Source organism: Mercenaria mercenaria, chromosome 8 (genome assembly GCF_021730395.1).
Source record: "Mercenaria mercenaria strain notata chromosome 8, MADL_Memer_1, whole genome shotgun sequence".
Taxonomy (NCBI): Eukaryota; Metazoa; Mollusca; class Bivalvia; order Venerida; family Veneridae; genus Mercenaria; species Mercenaria mercenaria.
In genome coordinates this window covers 76,985,602-77,001,713 of record NC_069368.1, presented here as the reverse complement: position 1 = coordinate 77,001,713, position 16,112 = coordinate 76,985,602, and the positions used below count along the sequence as shown (strand labels likewise).

The following is a 16,112-nucleotide window of genomic DNA, read 5'->3' as shown; positions in this document are numbered from 1 at the left end:
ACAAAAAGACATGTTGCCAGTCCGAGTTCTACGACTGGACCGATCTATGACGTCATCAAAATGGCGGCCAAGTTTGAAAATATAACTTTGCGTAATTCTTTATCTATTTACGTTACACAGCAAAACTTCTTATTATCTTTGGTTTTCCATCCTAGAATATTTGTTGTCAATGTAATATCAATATTGAAGTAACAATCAATTAAATAATGTGAAATAACAAGAATTTATCTTACCCCACCCACTTTAATTCAACAGATCATTTTCTTGTTGAATATATTTGTTTGGTATATGCTATACCATCAAAATATACGAATATCATCATATTCCAATAGTGTTGTAGCTGTTTATGTGTGTGTTATGTCTCTGCTACAAATGAACACTGTACCAATTTACTGGCCCACCATTCGTATCGCGTTGAACTCCACAGTGACTTTGAACATTCGCACTTAATTAAATGCAGTCATTAGAATATCTACCTCTCATCTAACGTTTCTTTCCCGATAGATATGTTTTATTTTGATAGATGCTTTTCAAAAGTTAGGATTAATAGTTTACATAGGATCTTAAAACTTTATTGAACATTAATGGAGTCTTTAATCAATAAACTTCCCACAGTCCATAATTTTGGATTTGACCTTCATGTCGGTCATTTTAGTCCAGTCAGTGGCAAGCAGTTTTTTAGAAGGAAACTTTTCATGATGGGTATCACGACTGGGTGAGTAAACGTTTGCCATCGTCTGGAATTCTGAGAACTCTTGAAAGTTCTGTGATAATTTTATCAATTGTCAAGGGCTTGTACAACATTTAACGTTTTTTTTTTTGTAAATTTTCATAACAGTTCTACGACATAATTCTTGCTATCAAAAGTGTCTTTCTTGAAATCACAATTGTCAACGGCAAAGAACATATGGCCACTATTCACAAAGTTTCTTGGAATTTAGGCAATCTAATTAGAGAACCGTTGCCGTATATTATTATTAGCTGATTATAAGAGTAGTCTACTTAAATACATAACCCGTGTAAAAAGTATATTAGATGTGTACTTCTTGATATTTAATGTGTAAATCACCGCGTGCAACCTGTAAATGTTATTAGTTATAATCACGAATAGTTGCAGTAGGTTTGTGGATATATGCATACATGTAAGAGTCGAGCACAAAAGGGGAAACTCATTCACAGAATATGCGGTTTTATACATCACGTATTTTAAACAATGAAAGTCTGAGAAATTTATTTGCAGTATCATCAAAAAGTATATCATTGAAGATTTCACGTGCATCTCCGTATGAACTCATCTGACGGTGTCTCTAAATTGGTACTTGCAACATGTGTAAATTTTGATTTCTGTTGAACCACTTTTTCTGTATGTCTCTAATAATAGTGGATGACTGCATATATATATGAGCTTCTGGTGATAACTGCTCTGTAGAAAATCTGTGTACTTTCATGTATTCATAAATTTACTAATATACTATTCTTAAATTTTTAGATAACAAACAGTACAGTATAATACAGCTTTTACATTAAACACACAGTCAATACAGTAACAGCTATTGTAATAAATCTGAATAGACTGAACATCGCTTGCAGCATATATATTAGGAACTGTGGTGCATGATTATATTGATATTCGGAGACATGCAATGAAATCTTTAGAATCATAATTTAATATTACTAGAAAGGTTCAGTATCAGCTCAAGTGACTGTTCGTTAATGTATGTCGCAGTGACTATTTCTGACAATTCTCAACTGAAAATGAAGCTACACTTTTTTTTAGGAATGTGTTTCATATTAAACCAAATAAAAAGTCAAAAGTCGTTACTATACCTTGAAGAAACAAACCATCCTCTTATTGAACTTTGAGTGTAAATCGTAATCAAATATATGTAAACACTCTACAAAACTATCATCATTAAAGTGTTGATTATCCACATGCAAGGTTATTACAAAATGAATTGACATCCACTCCTTCTAACAAAATGTCAATTGATTTTTCTACATTATTAAGCAATCTAAAATGTATACTGTAATAGGAACCCACAAAGGCGATAAATGTCAATGGGACACCAATGTAGCAAAAATTGAATTTGATCGGACCGAGACAGATTAAAATTAAATTGTTACCAGGTACTTTTGTTCAGCTTGATACTTATCAAAATGTTTAATTAGAAGTTTTTCATTACAAGTCTTTGAACTCGAATTCACAGGTCAATGATTTCAACACTCGATTGTAATAAATTTTATTGTTTGATAATGAAGTGAGAAGTACAGTATCATTAAAAAAACTGTTATCATTTTCTTGTTTTTCCAATGGTCAGTGTAAAAGTGTTACGATTCTAGTTTGCTTTATGAACTAGTATTTTATACATGAATAAATAAACGCTTCTTCTTAATATATTTAAGATTTAGCAACGATTCATGAATAAAAAAGCATAAAAAGCAAGTGATATATAACTTTCGTGCATATATGTATATATATTCTAAAGTTTTGTAGATTTTATAGTTTGTTAAATCCTTTTAAAGCTTTGAAAAATGTTTCTACAGGTAATGAATGTGAAATGAGACAAAGGTATTAATAATTGTCTATTTGTTTTAATTTCTTTGATAATATAGTAATAGTTAGTTTACTCAACATGTTTTCAGGTGTAATAAATATTTTCTGAGACTTATTTTAACTTGAATAGTTCAGGGGATGCTTGATCAAAACTTACGATGTCACTGAATTACTTGATCTGGTTGGAGCTAAAGTACCACTATTCCGATAACTCAAATCAGGACTTACCAACTATGTACGTGGAGCCTAATATGCGATAAATTAATTGTGTATATTTATTTATAGTTTTTCATGTACGCTATATTTTGCTGGCGGGAACGTCTCACATTTCTATGTTTGTTTATTCGAGGAAACATAAATGATAATTTAATGTTAAAGGTCCAATACTAAGGAAAGTGAACATTTTAATTTCTTTTAAAAAGCACAGAAACTATTTCATTTTATTGGAAAATGAAAGTTGGTATGTAGAAATTCTAAATAAATCGCAGTATATGTACAATTATTTTTCTATGAAGTATGAAGAAAGTTAAAAAGACCTGGGGGGTCATTCTGTCGATTCATTGAAATTTCAACATAATACACATACATTTCTTTGAGTTCCAAAGACCTTCTGTAAATTTTGACCTGCCAATCTTCATTATTTATTGTCTTGCAGAAGTCTATGCACTGGCTATGAAAAAAATTGCCAACTCACTTTCCCTTAGTAATGGACCTTTAAGTTAATTTAAATGTTTAAATATGTTTCCTTTGTGCACTATGTTGATTTAGTTGAACTGTGGAATATTTGAATAAAAATATTATTGTAAACATCCTTAGCAATACAACAAATGATAAATGTTCTTCATATGATATATCTTTCATATGATATGTCTGTGCGCCATGAATTCAGTGTGGATAAATAGTTTCGAGACGATGATTTGAAGTCCAAGCTGTATTTCTCATAGTAGGATTATTGTAGAAAAGTTTAGATAAGTCGTATTATATCCATAAATGTACATGTGGGACCTCCGTATTTCCGTGTGCGCGTGGGTAAATTACTTCAATGCGTTCAAACGATCAGTTTCATAAAGTTGGGTAATAATCTTCAGTTTTAGGCGTTGAAACATAATTGTCTCAATCTTTTTTTTTTCCTCGTATAAGTTCCGTGAAGAAGTATAAAACTAAATTTTGCTAGGATTACGTAAAAACTTTAAGAAGGTTGAATTTGTGAATCGGATAACGTTTAATAAATATACCAAAGGTTTCTGAAAATTAGTTTAACCTCAAATTCAACATTACCTTTGTTATTCTCATTTCTTACGAAAGCATACGTACACAGTTTCTTTCAATACTTGTAATATTTATATATTGTATGTTTACGTTTGAATTTAAATATATTTTATTGCTCCTAAACATGTTAAAGAGGTTCATGCTTCATCATATAAATGGTTTATATTTTATTGCCTATGATTTCTAACTAAAATAAAATAAAAACGATATAAAACAGACGAAAACGATCACACCTATTTATTCAGATAATAGAATAAAAATACGTTTGTTCATGGATAAAAGTAATAATTTCCCACCATTATAAAAGAACAATTTACCTGCCTCAAGCCTGTTAGGACATCCGTTCCTCTGGAATGAATGAAAGAATTAATTATTTTTTATTTCACCACAGCGATACAATTCTGTCACCGGCAACTTAGCAATTAAAGTCTTAACTTCCAACTTTATGTGTTGATTTAAATCATTAGTAGCACTTAGCTTTATTGTCAGTTATATACATTTTTTTCAAGGATATTCATGTTTTCGTAGTAAGCATAATACATGTCTTGAAAAGTGCCTGATAGATTTCAGTATAGGATAAATATGAAACAGGGGATGCCAAGTTCCAATATCCCAGAATCCCCAAAACGAAACGCACAGCACGCAGCACTACCGACACACTCATTTACATACAAACCAAACACATGCCTTATAAACAACTTAAATTCAGTTAAATACTGTAGATCATTCTTTCCTTGATTTAAATTTGCCTATGTTCAGGACATTGGACCAAATTTACGACCACGGCTTTATCATTATTGCAAACAAATTTCGTAAGTGAAAAGTAATTTTCCTAAAATGAATTAGTAAGACACTGCAATTGGAATAACTTCACTTCTTTAATCTCTGTTGTGCAGCCAAACATTTTAACTAACAGTCCTAATTTGTGTCGTGCATATCTCAGGAAGAATTTGACCCAAAGTCGATAAACACAATAGGATTGCTATTCAGCACGGACAGTTGTTTACCAGGAGTTTTAATTGGATCTTACACAGCCAGACCTGAGTTACGGCCCTTGATTGGTCTATAACATGCAAAGACGAGACCAAAGATTTTGTCGCATATATCTCGAATAGGAATATTATTCAGCACCTGGGAGTTGGTTAGATATATCACTCAGCAAGACAAGAGCTGTGGCTATTGACTTTAGGGGTTAAAAGTCACGTGATCAAGGTGAAAACAAGCGTTTATATTGCTCGAGAAAATCTGGATTAAATGCTAAATTTTGGATATTTACAATCATAAATACATATGGAAAATGTTAAGTAATTGTCAAATTTATAAGCTAAATGGGAGGAAATAGACGAAAAAAGGACAATAAGAGGAAAAATCAGGTCGGTATACACAAACAACCGATGGAACAAATGTTGTTAGTAGCGTTTTGAAAGAGACAAATTCAGTGTTATATAGTGGCGATGAAAACAATTTGGCATTATCTTTGAATAATTTAGTTGAAGATGATGAGGATAGGGAGATAACTTCTGATTGTACACTCAAATCCAACAAAGAGTCCCCTAAACCTGAAAATATAACCAAAATGGCCAGTAGCTCTCCATCAAATGCTGACATTATGAAATATCTTGAGAAATTAAACTCACGTTTAGAAGGTGTTGAGGCAACATTGTCATCTCTGCCGACATTGGAGAAGAAAATTGAAAATTTTGATGAAGATTTGGTAAAGTTGTGGAATTTCATTAAGGACCAAAATGATAAAACTAATTCGAGACTGAACATTCTAGAAGAGAAGGTCGAGAGTGCAGATTTTAGCCTTGGTATTTTCTCATCAAACGTTGCGTATTTTGAACAGAAAAACAAACAATTAAATAACGATCTTGTATATATGCAGTCGCAGTCAATGAAAAATAACATCATTTTCTGTAACATTGAAGAGGCCCCCGTCTGGGGATAGCGAGAATAGTGAGAATGTTGTTCGGGACTTTTTAGTGAATAAAATGAAAATAGCTCAAGACCTTGTATCTGAAATTAAATTCGAATGGGTGCATAGAATTTGCGAACGGAGGTATAACAGACCAAGAAATATAGTTGCCAAATTCAATTTGTTTAAGGAGAGGGAGCTGGTGAGAAAATCGGGTATTAGTTTATATATAATTCATTTTAGGTCGATTGTGAAAGAAGTTGTACAACTTATATTAATCACTCACGACACCTCGTTCCTGATGAAATCCAACGCCACGAGGGTATGAGAGAAGAGGCCAGTTTCGCTTTATATGCTGAGCGCCAAGTAAGGGAGCTACTGGTACCATTTTTCACGTCTTTGGTATGACGCGGCCGGGGATCGACCCTATGACCTCCCGCACTCGAAGCGGACGCTCTACCACTAGGCTATCGAGGCGTATTGCTTTGAAGAACACCAATTACTTTGTCTATGAACAGTTTCCCAAGGAGGTCGTGGCTAAGCGCAAAGCACTAGTACCAAAGATGATTGAGGCCAGAAGCAAGGGTCAAAGGGCATGAGGGTCTTACGATACCCTATGTATTGATGGGAAGGTACAGAGGGAAACGAGCGAGAAGCGCGAGGAGGGTGAATTAAGTGTTCTTTCTTTGAATGTAAATTCCCTGACAGAAGCTGAAACGTGTAACCATGAATTTGTTGATATTATTTATATACCTATGATATTGTATTTTTATATGAGAAATGGTCCAAAAGTAGCAGTAAAATTAATATTTAAGGGTATATTTCATATAACTGTTATAGAAAGTTTCAACACAGAAATGACAAAAGATGCAGTGGTGGTGGTGCTTTATATTATAGTGAATCTTTAAAAGACGGAACTGAGATCATTCTTAATCATCATGACACAATAATCTGGTTGAAATTGAAAAAAAAATCATTTTCTAAACTTAAGGCAGATGTTTATATTTGTGGTGTTTATCTTTGGTGGGAGGATTCGACAGCTTATAATGCGTGCAATGTTGACCTTTTTGACCTTATACAAAATGATATTTATGAATTCGAAAATGAAAGTAGTCTTTATCTTATAGGTGACTGGAATTCTAGGGTTGGAACTAGAAATGATTTCGTTGTCTGTGACACCGTGAATAATGGCATTGATTTTGATGATTATGTTCCTGACAAACCTCAGTAGGGCCTCTTCGGACACACTTTGTAATGCATTTGGCTATCGACTGTTAGAGATATGCAAGTCCACGAGTTTACGCGTAGTGAATGGAAGGTTCAGTGATGTTAACGGTAAATTTACTTACATTTCAAAACTAGGCGCATCGATTATTGACTATCAAGTAAGAGAGTGCAACTTTTCCCAAATCAATAACTTCTCAGTTAATGAATTTAATGAATGGAGTGACCATTGTCCTATTTCGTTCAAGCTAAGATGTGACGAAGTATTGAGTGATCAGTGTGGAAAACATAATGACAGTTATATTTCGTATAAATGGTCACCTGAAATGAAGGTTGTATTTAGATTGAAACTCAATACAAAATTATCAGAATTAAAATATTTAACATACCATGTTGATTTTAGTGATCGCGCCTCTATAGACTCGTTGTTGTTGGGATTTAACAATATTGTACAGGATGCCGCAAACCCGTTTTTTTGTAAAAAATGTTAACACGTTTAAGAAAACCTGAATGTATAGATAAATGCATTATTAATCATAAAAACTGGTTTGATTATGATTGTGTTCAAGCCAGACAGATTAACCTTGATGCATTGAAAACTTTTAAGCGAAACAAATCAAATATAAATAGAGAATAACTGTGTTCATCTAAAAGTGTATAAAAAACATGTTCAGAAAAAGAGGAGGATGTTCGAAATAAAAAATGTTCAGGATATTGAAAAATTGCGCTTTTTAAAGGCAAAAGATTTTGGCAAGCATTTTAGAAGTAATAATAATATAAACAATGACATCTCAATTGAATCTTTTTTAAAGTATTTTTCTGAATTTGGTAATGATATTTTTCAGAGTACCAATACTGAATCTGAGGATTTCTTGGCTCATAATGATTTTAAAAATTTCGACAATGCAGATGCTGATTTTGATAGCGCTCTTACTGCTGAAGAAATTTTAGAAGCAGTTAAAACTTTAAAATCCAATAAAGCACCGGGGAACGATTGTTTATCGAATGCATATTTTGTTGAATGAATCAATATTTTATCTTCGCACATTGGTGATATATTTAATTTTATACTGAATAGTGGTTATTTTCCAGAGAAATGGACTGAAGGTGTTTTAGTTCCTTTGCATACAAAGGGAGGTAAAATGATGTAATCAATTATAGAGGTATAACATTAGTTAGTTGTTTGTCAAAATTATTTACTTCTAATTTAAATAAAAGAATTGTCAGTTATTGTGAAGAAAATTCTGTCATATCTGATGCTCAGTATGGTGATAGAAAAGGAAAGCCTACGATAGATGCATTATTTGTGTTAATGACTATGGTGCAGAATTACATTCATGATAATAAACATTTGTATTGTGTTTTGTCGATTTTAAAAAGGCATTTGATTGTATATATATATAGAAATGCACTGTGGCTAAAGTTATTTAAGTGTGGTATTAGAGGCAAATTATTACGTACTGTTAAAGACATGTACAACAAAGTTAAATTATGCGTTAAGCTATATAATAGCTATTCAGATATCTTTGAAGATGCAGTTGGCCTACGTCAAGGGGAGGTAATTTCTCCGATCTTATTTTCTTTTTTTTATAGATGATTTTGAGCTGTTTTAGCAACAAAACATTAACTGTGGTCTGACTATAAATGACATTGTACTTCTAGTTATGTTATTTGCCGATGATATGGTAATATTTAGGAAATCGCCTGCAGAAATTAATAAAAGCTTAACACTTTTAGAAGAATATTGTAAGAAGTGGAGTCTAGATGTAAATGTAGATAAAAACCAAGTTGTTGTTTTTTAGGAAAAGAGGAGGTTTAAAGCAAAATGAACAATTTGTATATGATGGTAAATATCTTGAGGTTGTAAATGATTTTAATATACAGGAAGTTTACCTTAAATTAAGAACAACTTATTGGAAAGGCGACTAAAGCTCTCAGTATGTAATTAGTTAATTGCAATAGATATCAGCTTAAGCCAAAAATCCTTTGTCAACTTTTTGATCATTTGTTGGATCAATATTAAGCTATGCTGCTGAAATATGGGGTAATAGTAAGTCAAAAGATATAGAAAGTGTCCAGCTCAAATTTTGCAAAAATATACTTAATGTTAAACAAAATTCATGTAATGTTAAAATATATTTTGATGGAAAGATGAATTAAAACAAGATCTTAGATTTCATCTATAATTTTGGATTATGTGAATGGTGGTAGTGTTTTGTTCGCTTTTGATTGTTGTGGCATATAAAAGCAAAAAGTCAAATTCTTGTTTATGTCATAAATACTAAATAACACATTCTGAGTCATTTCTGTCTTCAAAATGGTTCTTGATAAAGCTTATTTTGAAACAAAGTGTAAAAAGATATATTTTTATTGTCAATCTTATAAGCTTGCTTCAAAGTATGTAATATGTCTGTGATTTAAATGTTTCTCATAATCATACGGGTCACTTACATATTGAGGCAAAGTTCATTTAAAATCTTTTCTATGTAGACTTCACATAGAATTTTAGCAAATTTCCAAAATACCTGTTTAGTGAAGTATATGGAACAATCTTTATTATTTTGGGGCATCAATGTTTAGCCTCAATGTGTCATGTTGAAACCCATGGTAACAGTTATTGGGTCAAGTTTCATGTAAGATCTTGTCCATTCCTATTTGGCATAAAACTCTGCCTGAAAAAATGAGAGAGAGTGTCACGTGTAAATCCAATGCACCTATCTCATGGGTCAATGTTACTATTTTGGGCCATGCACATTTAACCAATTGTAATTAATATATTCTGTTCAAAGAAGTAATTCTAGTTTGAATTGCTAGCATATTTTTTAAAGTGAGTTATTATTAAAGATGATAGATCAAATTAATATTCAAACAGGAATGCAAAATTGGAAATGAAAATGGCACCAAATTTCTATATACATTGTACAATGCATTTATTTTTTATTTATTTGTGATAATGGCCTCTAATTAACTTGATTTTAAAAGCTATTTATTTATACTCATTTTAATAAAAGTCCTTTCTTCACAGTGCATTCTTAAAACCTGTGTTTTATTTCAACAATCTGAACCATTTCATGATCAGCAAAAGGGAGATAATTATATAGTTTATGTTTAATTATAAAAGCAAATTTGTGTCATTCTTGAAATAATTGATTTTATATTTCTAAATACTACTTGAGCACAAGTGGTCAGTGATAACAGCTTCCACACGACACAAATCAAATTGACTGTCTTAATGAAAATAACAAAAAAATATACCCGAGGTGGGGCCTCAAAAATCAAAGGGAGTTAATCCGGTCAGTACTTCCTTTGACAGTTATTGTCAGATGTAAATATAAAAAATGGACGAATAACAAAAGTATTTGGATAATATCTGGAATATAACTTGCAGAATTCTATCTGAATGTGGATGTATTACAAATAACTAGGAAATATATGTTATGGTGTTGACTTGTTGTTTTGTATTTTGAACTAGAACAACAATCAACTAAATGTGCTGTCGTCAGTAAAATCTAATAAAGCCAGTTGCTAGTTAAAAGAAAGACGGACTGCATACAAATTGTATGCATGCAGCCAGATAAGCTACAGAACAGGTGACACAATTTTTTGTATTGAAGTATTTTTTTCAATGTTATAGGAGGAAGTGTAAGTGATGTATCATGGGATATGATGTCGTTGTTAATTTTTTAACGATTCGATAAAGGATTTAAACCTTCGTTAGCTAACGAACATTTTAACGGCACTTTCAACAACTGAAAAAAAATTAACAATTCGTTAGCTAACGTAACGACCGTTAACTTAACGATTCGTTACATTTATCAAAAGTTTTGAACTAGATTTAAATCAAATTTAAGTATCACTATAGCTTTTATCAGTTTTTGATCAAACATCATGCTGTGTTAGCGTCAATCATCGGCTACATTGTCAATATTAAATCTTCATGTTTGCTGAAATGAGAAAACCCTACAAATTTAACCATGTAGAAATACCAATTTAACTTTATAAAGAGGAAACGGATGTTGTTAGATTTTCCTTTATATTTTGAAGTAGATGGGAAATGACAATTTTACGTATGAATGTAACTCTTTTTATTTTACAATCCTTTAAGTTTAAAATCAAATTTGCAATTCATTCCTAAATTCAATTTTAAATTTTATTCAATTACCCGTATAGCATATACGAATGTCATCACCAACACAGAACGTTATACTGAAAAGACAGGGTTATTTACCCGTAAGAAGCATATGAACATTTTAAAAACGAACAAAAATTTAGACTTGCATACGCAGTATTAATCTACCTTACTGTATGAATTGTTATTTTGTCTTTCATCAACCTAAAATATCTTATTCAAACAAACCGGTTAAAACTATATGTAGCAATAGGAACAACATATTTGTACGGAAACTATTTGAATGAAAAACGAATAATAAATAGGTCTTCAAACTTGCTAGGAAAAGATATTAAATATGACCTATTATTTGTAACATAAGTTCCCGTAGTTTCCGTCTGCCAATATATTCTCGATATCGACATTATAGGTCCCGTTTTCCGGTATTAACCACCAATAAACGCCCGTTCCCGGTTTTACGGTGAGGGGGATATCGGCCATTACGCTATAAGGCGGTAGTGTTTAGATTATCCTTTTTTCGAGTTTTAAACAAAGAATGAAAAAAGTAGTGCAGATTATCACAAAACATTGTTGTAATTACGATTTAGTAAAAATATCCTCAAAGTTTACTTTATTTTTGAAATTTTATCTTTTATTCTACACTGTCGCTTCCGTGGCTCGATACCGGAAGGTGTGAAATTATTCGCATTTTTCAAGGTTAACAGATTATTTTGCAAAAAAAATGTTGCAGAGGTCGTAGAATAATATTTCCATTGTGAGAAAGTAAGAACTTTCCTAAATCCTTATCTTCTGGCAAAAATAATCGCTAATATTGTCCACGGTCTTTATATCGGTTAATCTCGCCAGTCCCACAGACATTATTTACGGAAATACTGGAAAACGGGATTTATCCTATAATGTCGATATGGTCAATGCTACAAAATGCAGTATTTTCTTGTTTTAATGCAATATTTGATAGTTTTGTTACACTAGAGTGAGTAAAACGTAAGAAATGAAAAAATCAATATAGATAAATATTTATTCATAGTGCGACAATTCAAAACTTAAAAATAAATATAAAATATTAGTTTTCTTGAGTTTTCTTGAACCATGAATTTGTTAAGTTTGTTTAAGATTTGACACAGAAGTGTGAATTACTTGCATTCTCAGTATAGTCTCTTGACTTAATTCTATTAGTAATAGATTATAGGTTTGGCGTCCCTTTACCGGACCTTCGTTTGGTAACGAGATGCATCCTGCCAACCATGATAAAACAAACACATTTAGTGTTTAACATCTGCACACGTATACTAGTAAATCCATTAAACAGCTCACTTCTTTCCTCACTAACAAAAAGTGTATATAAGAAGATTACTTGTACACCTGAAATTGCTATTTCTTGCATACCAGACGGTAGTCTCTGATGTTTTACACTCCGGATGTAAAAGATATAATCTGCACCCATTTAACTGCTGTGCAACAGACTTGACGAAAGGCGTAAAGTGGTAGTTTTGTTCTTATTCTGCCTTTATTAGGTTCATAACGAAGAGAGAAAGGGAGTTTAAAATTTGGATAAACTGTGATTCATAGTGATCTCTGATGTGATATGCCAAAGACATATTTAACTTCAGTCTTTATTTTATGATGTATATGTGGAAGTCGTCTATCACATAAAATGTGTTGTTATCAATTTCCATCTAGTCAACTAATATATAAGTCATTATAAATAGTATATTGTTAAAAAATATCATTAAAACAGACATCGTTTGAAAACAAAACAAAAAAAAACAGTCTGTCTCATCCAAAAATTTAGCGTCTTGTTATTTAGAAAATCATGTTAAGACTAGGTATGAACCTTTTGTTTATATACATCTATGTGTCATTAATCTATGAGGTATATAATGATTGAACTGTCTGCCCATCACTCAGAGTTTCTGATGTACTTTCCTACTGCTACAGTTTTGATCCTTCAACATAAAGTGGACAAAAGCGTATTGTCAGAACATATTATCATTTTTCTTAGTTATTTCCCTTATCTGACTTGACAATATTACAACGACATTTACATAGATATGTAGCTTGATTACCTAATTACTACAACACTACAGTTTCCATATTCAATTGAAACTTGGTATATATTTTGGGGCGAACATAAGCATAATATCAGAATGTTCATATTAGATTATTATTTTTGAGTTATGCCCCATTTCTCATAATATTACATCAGTTTATTGTGTTCTTTTACTACAAATTTCATCTAATTTAAATACCAAAATGAAAAACATCATTATTATGAAGTGGATATTTGCTTATTGACAGGATCATACTTTTAGTTATGTCCTTTTTGACTTTACAACTACATCAGTTTATTTTCTACAGTGTGTACTAAATTCCTCCTATAGTTTTCATTTGATTCAAATGAAACTTGGTATAATGACTTAAGCCCTTTTTTAACTTTTAAATTCATTCTATCAAACATTCTCAATGGTGCATAAATCATACAATATGACATCATTCCTGCGTTTACTAAATTTGGTATAATTGTAAAATCAAACTCATTATCATGAAATTATTTAATAATATTGATAATGTGTCTTATTTCAGTGTGCTGCCATCAAATATGGAGGAACCATGGCATTTAAACAGTTCTGTGAAAAAAGGTCTGAGCTCGAATTATGGCATGACAAAATCCTTGGGAAATATGTGCAAGTAATCAGTGAGACACCAAATTTGTAAAAGACATATGAAGCGAAAAAATTTTGTCTACAATATATTGCTTAAGCTTTTGATAGCATGCCTTTTTTGACAGTTTTAGATGCTGGCAAAGCGAAATGCGTTTAGAAAAGAACATGTCAGAAATGTAAATGTTATATAGTATTTTACTGAGGTCAGAAACAATGAAAAATTTTGCTCGTTTGGATTGATAAGTTTTCATTAAAACAGCTATAACAGGAGGATAAATAAAATATTATTTCGTTTGTAACATTTAATGTAAACTGCAGTAATTTCAAGTAATAATATGTAATTAATCACAATATTTTGAAGTAACACATTTATATACACTATCTTGTGATTTTGCTTTTATTTCCGCTGGTGTGTGTTTAAAATACAAAATGGATTTTGTGTTTGTAATAGATTTTATTGGCAAAATTGAAAAGTCGCCACCTGATAATCAAACCTATCTATGATCCAATCAGATATATATTTATTTTTACAACGACTTATTGCCGCAATTTTCATTCAACAAACTGATTGTCCAGTTTAGTCGATATGTACGCATATGTTTTTAAAATCTAATTAAAACTCTGTATACTCGAAGTAACCGCTATTTGACAAAGACAAAAATGAATTAGTGCGAATAAATGTAATAAATATACATAACTGAAACATATAATCACTGAATTCCAAATCAATTAAGGTCAAGTAGTTTTCAGCAAGTAGCGTTATACGGCAAAAAAAGAACTGATTGGGCCGACAACAATTTTTTCGTCAGACATTTAGTGTCTTCTTTTCTCTTAAAGAACTACTCTATCTATATAAGAAATGAAGAAACTTTAAGCTTGTAGGCATTTAAAAACTTTTATTGATAAAATAAATACTGCTCAGATTTTCAAATACAGATGGTTTGAAAGTATGAAGAATTAAAAATAAAAGTATCTTAATAATGAAATCGTTCAGAAATCGTCTTGAAATTTTGCATGGGTAAAGTTAACCATATTACAAACAAGCTGCAAATTATTTTATACTAATAGAGGCAACCAGTTTGTGTACACGGGACGTCAAAGTTGACCATCAAAGCCCGTTTACGACACTGACGTTGCCGCGTATCCTTGGCAACTGTAACGGATACTGCATCAGCACCAGCCAACAAATTTTCTTAAATTATACACTATTCTACGAGAATTATTTGATCCTTTATGGTGATGTAAAAATCATTGCTTTACACCGACAAATATTTGAAAAATGGAAAGAAAATCGCCGTTTTGTACTAAAAAATGACATTAAGTTTTGCAACATTTTTCGGCTTTAAATCAGCATATTAAAAAATCCCTGAATTAATTTTTTGATTTTTTTTCAATAAACGGTGTTTAAAATGTATACCGTGTTTGTAAGAAACAAAACTGGGGGGTCACCGACTTAGTTTTTTCGGTACATGTCATTTTATATTCCCCTATCCCCGTGCGTAAATTTTGCACCGTATTTCGACGTTTGCAGATACGCTCGAGACATCATAATTTGGCCATTGTGTTTAGCTTATCAGCTGCACCATTTAGTATCTTACTGGTTCTTAAAGACCTTTTACAAACAGAACTAACAGTTTGTTCCATGGCAAGACATTTATATATAAATTATGATGAAAGCGTATCGATAATTGGAATCTTAGTACATTTCAATATATTATATAACGTGCCACTGGTGAAAAAAAAATCCGTATCTTTAAATGCGTCATGTGGACACAATTTGCTATAATTAGGGTTGAATGCGCCTAAATACAGAAGTTATTGGGTTCCGTTTCGACATTTTGTTTTGTTTAAAATCCAGCATATTCCCCATATAATGCGTATTTTGCATTTTTGATATTTTCTGTAACTTTTTTTCTCCACAAACCTTAGACGTTCCATTTTTGATGAACCTGATTTCACGTTCGTCGGACTGTTTTTCGTAAATCGTTCTGTTCAGTTCAACAAGTATCTGCATATAAAATGGTATATAATTTTGTGGTGATCACTTAACTTAGACTCGAATTTACATTAAAGTTACGTAAACGTAGTGTAATGGTAGCGTACCCGCTTCACATTTTGGCGGTTTGGGGTCCAGTCAGTTTTCTCAGACGTGGTCCCACCGACATTATCATTACATTATCTTAGCACCGACCTCTTGATATCGGCCTAACAAAGATGTATCTTTATACACTTATTCATTTTATGCGATTTTCGTGAATGTTAGACGTTTACAAGTACACGGTTGTCAACACGTTATTGTTAAACAGGTTAAAATAGAAAACGTGCTGAGCAGTTAGGGGGTCCGGGTATCCCACCGGA

At 31.7% G+C, this 16,112-nt stretch overlaps 1 long non-coding RNA gene across 1 annotated transcript; it reads left to right on the top strand.

The window, feature by feature from the left end:
* The first annotated feature begins 527 nt into the window (after positions 1-527).
* Positions 528-14,188, top strand: LOC128559109 (uncharacterized). Its single transcript, XR_008372180.1, has 2 exons — positions 528-715; positions 13,675-14,188. It is a non-coding gene; the product is annotated as an uncharacterized LOC128559109 (long non-coding RNA).
* The last annotated feature ends 1,924 nt before the right edge of the window (positions 14,189-16,112 follow it).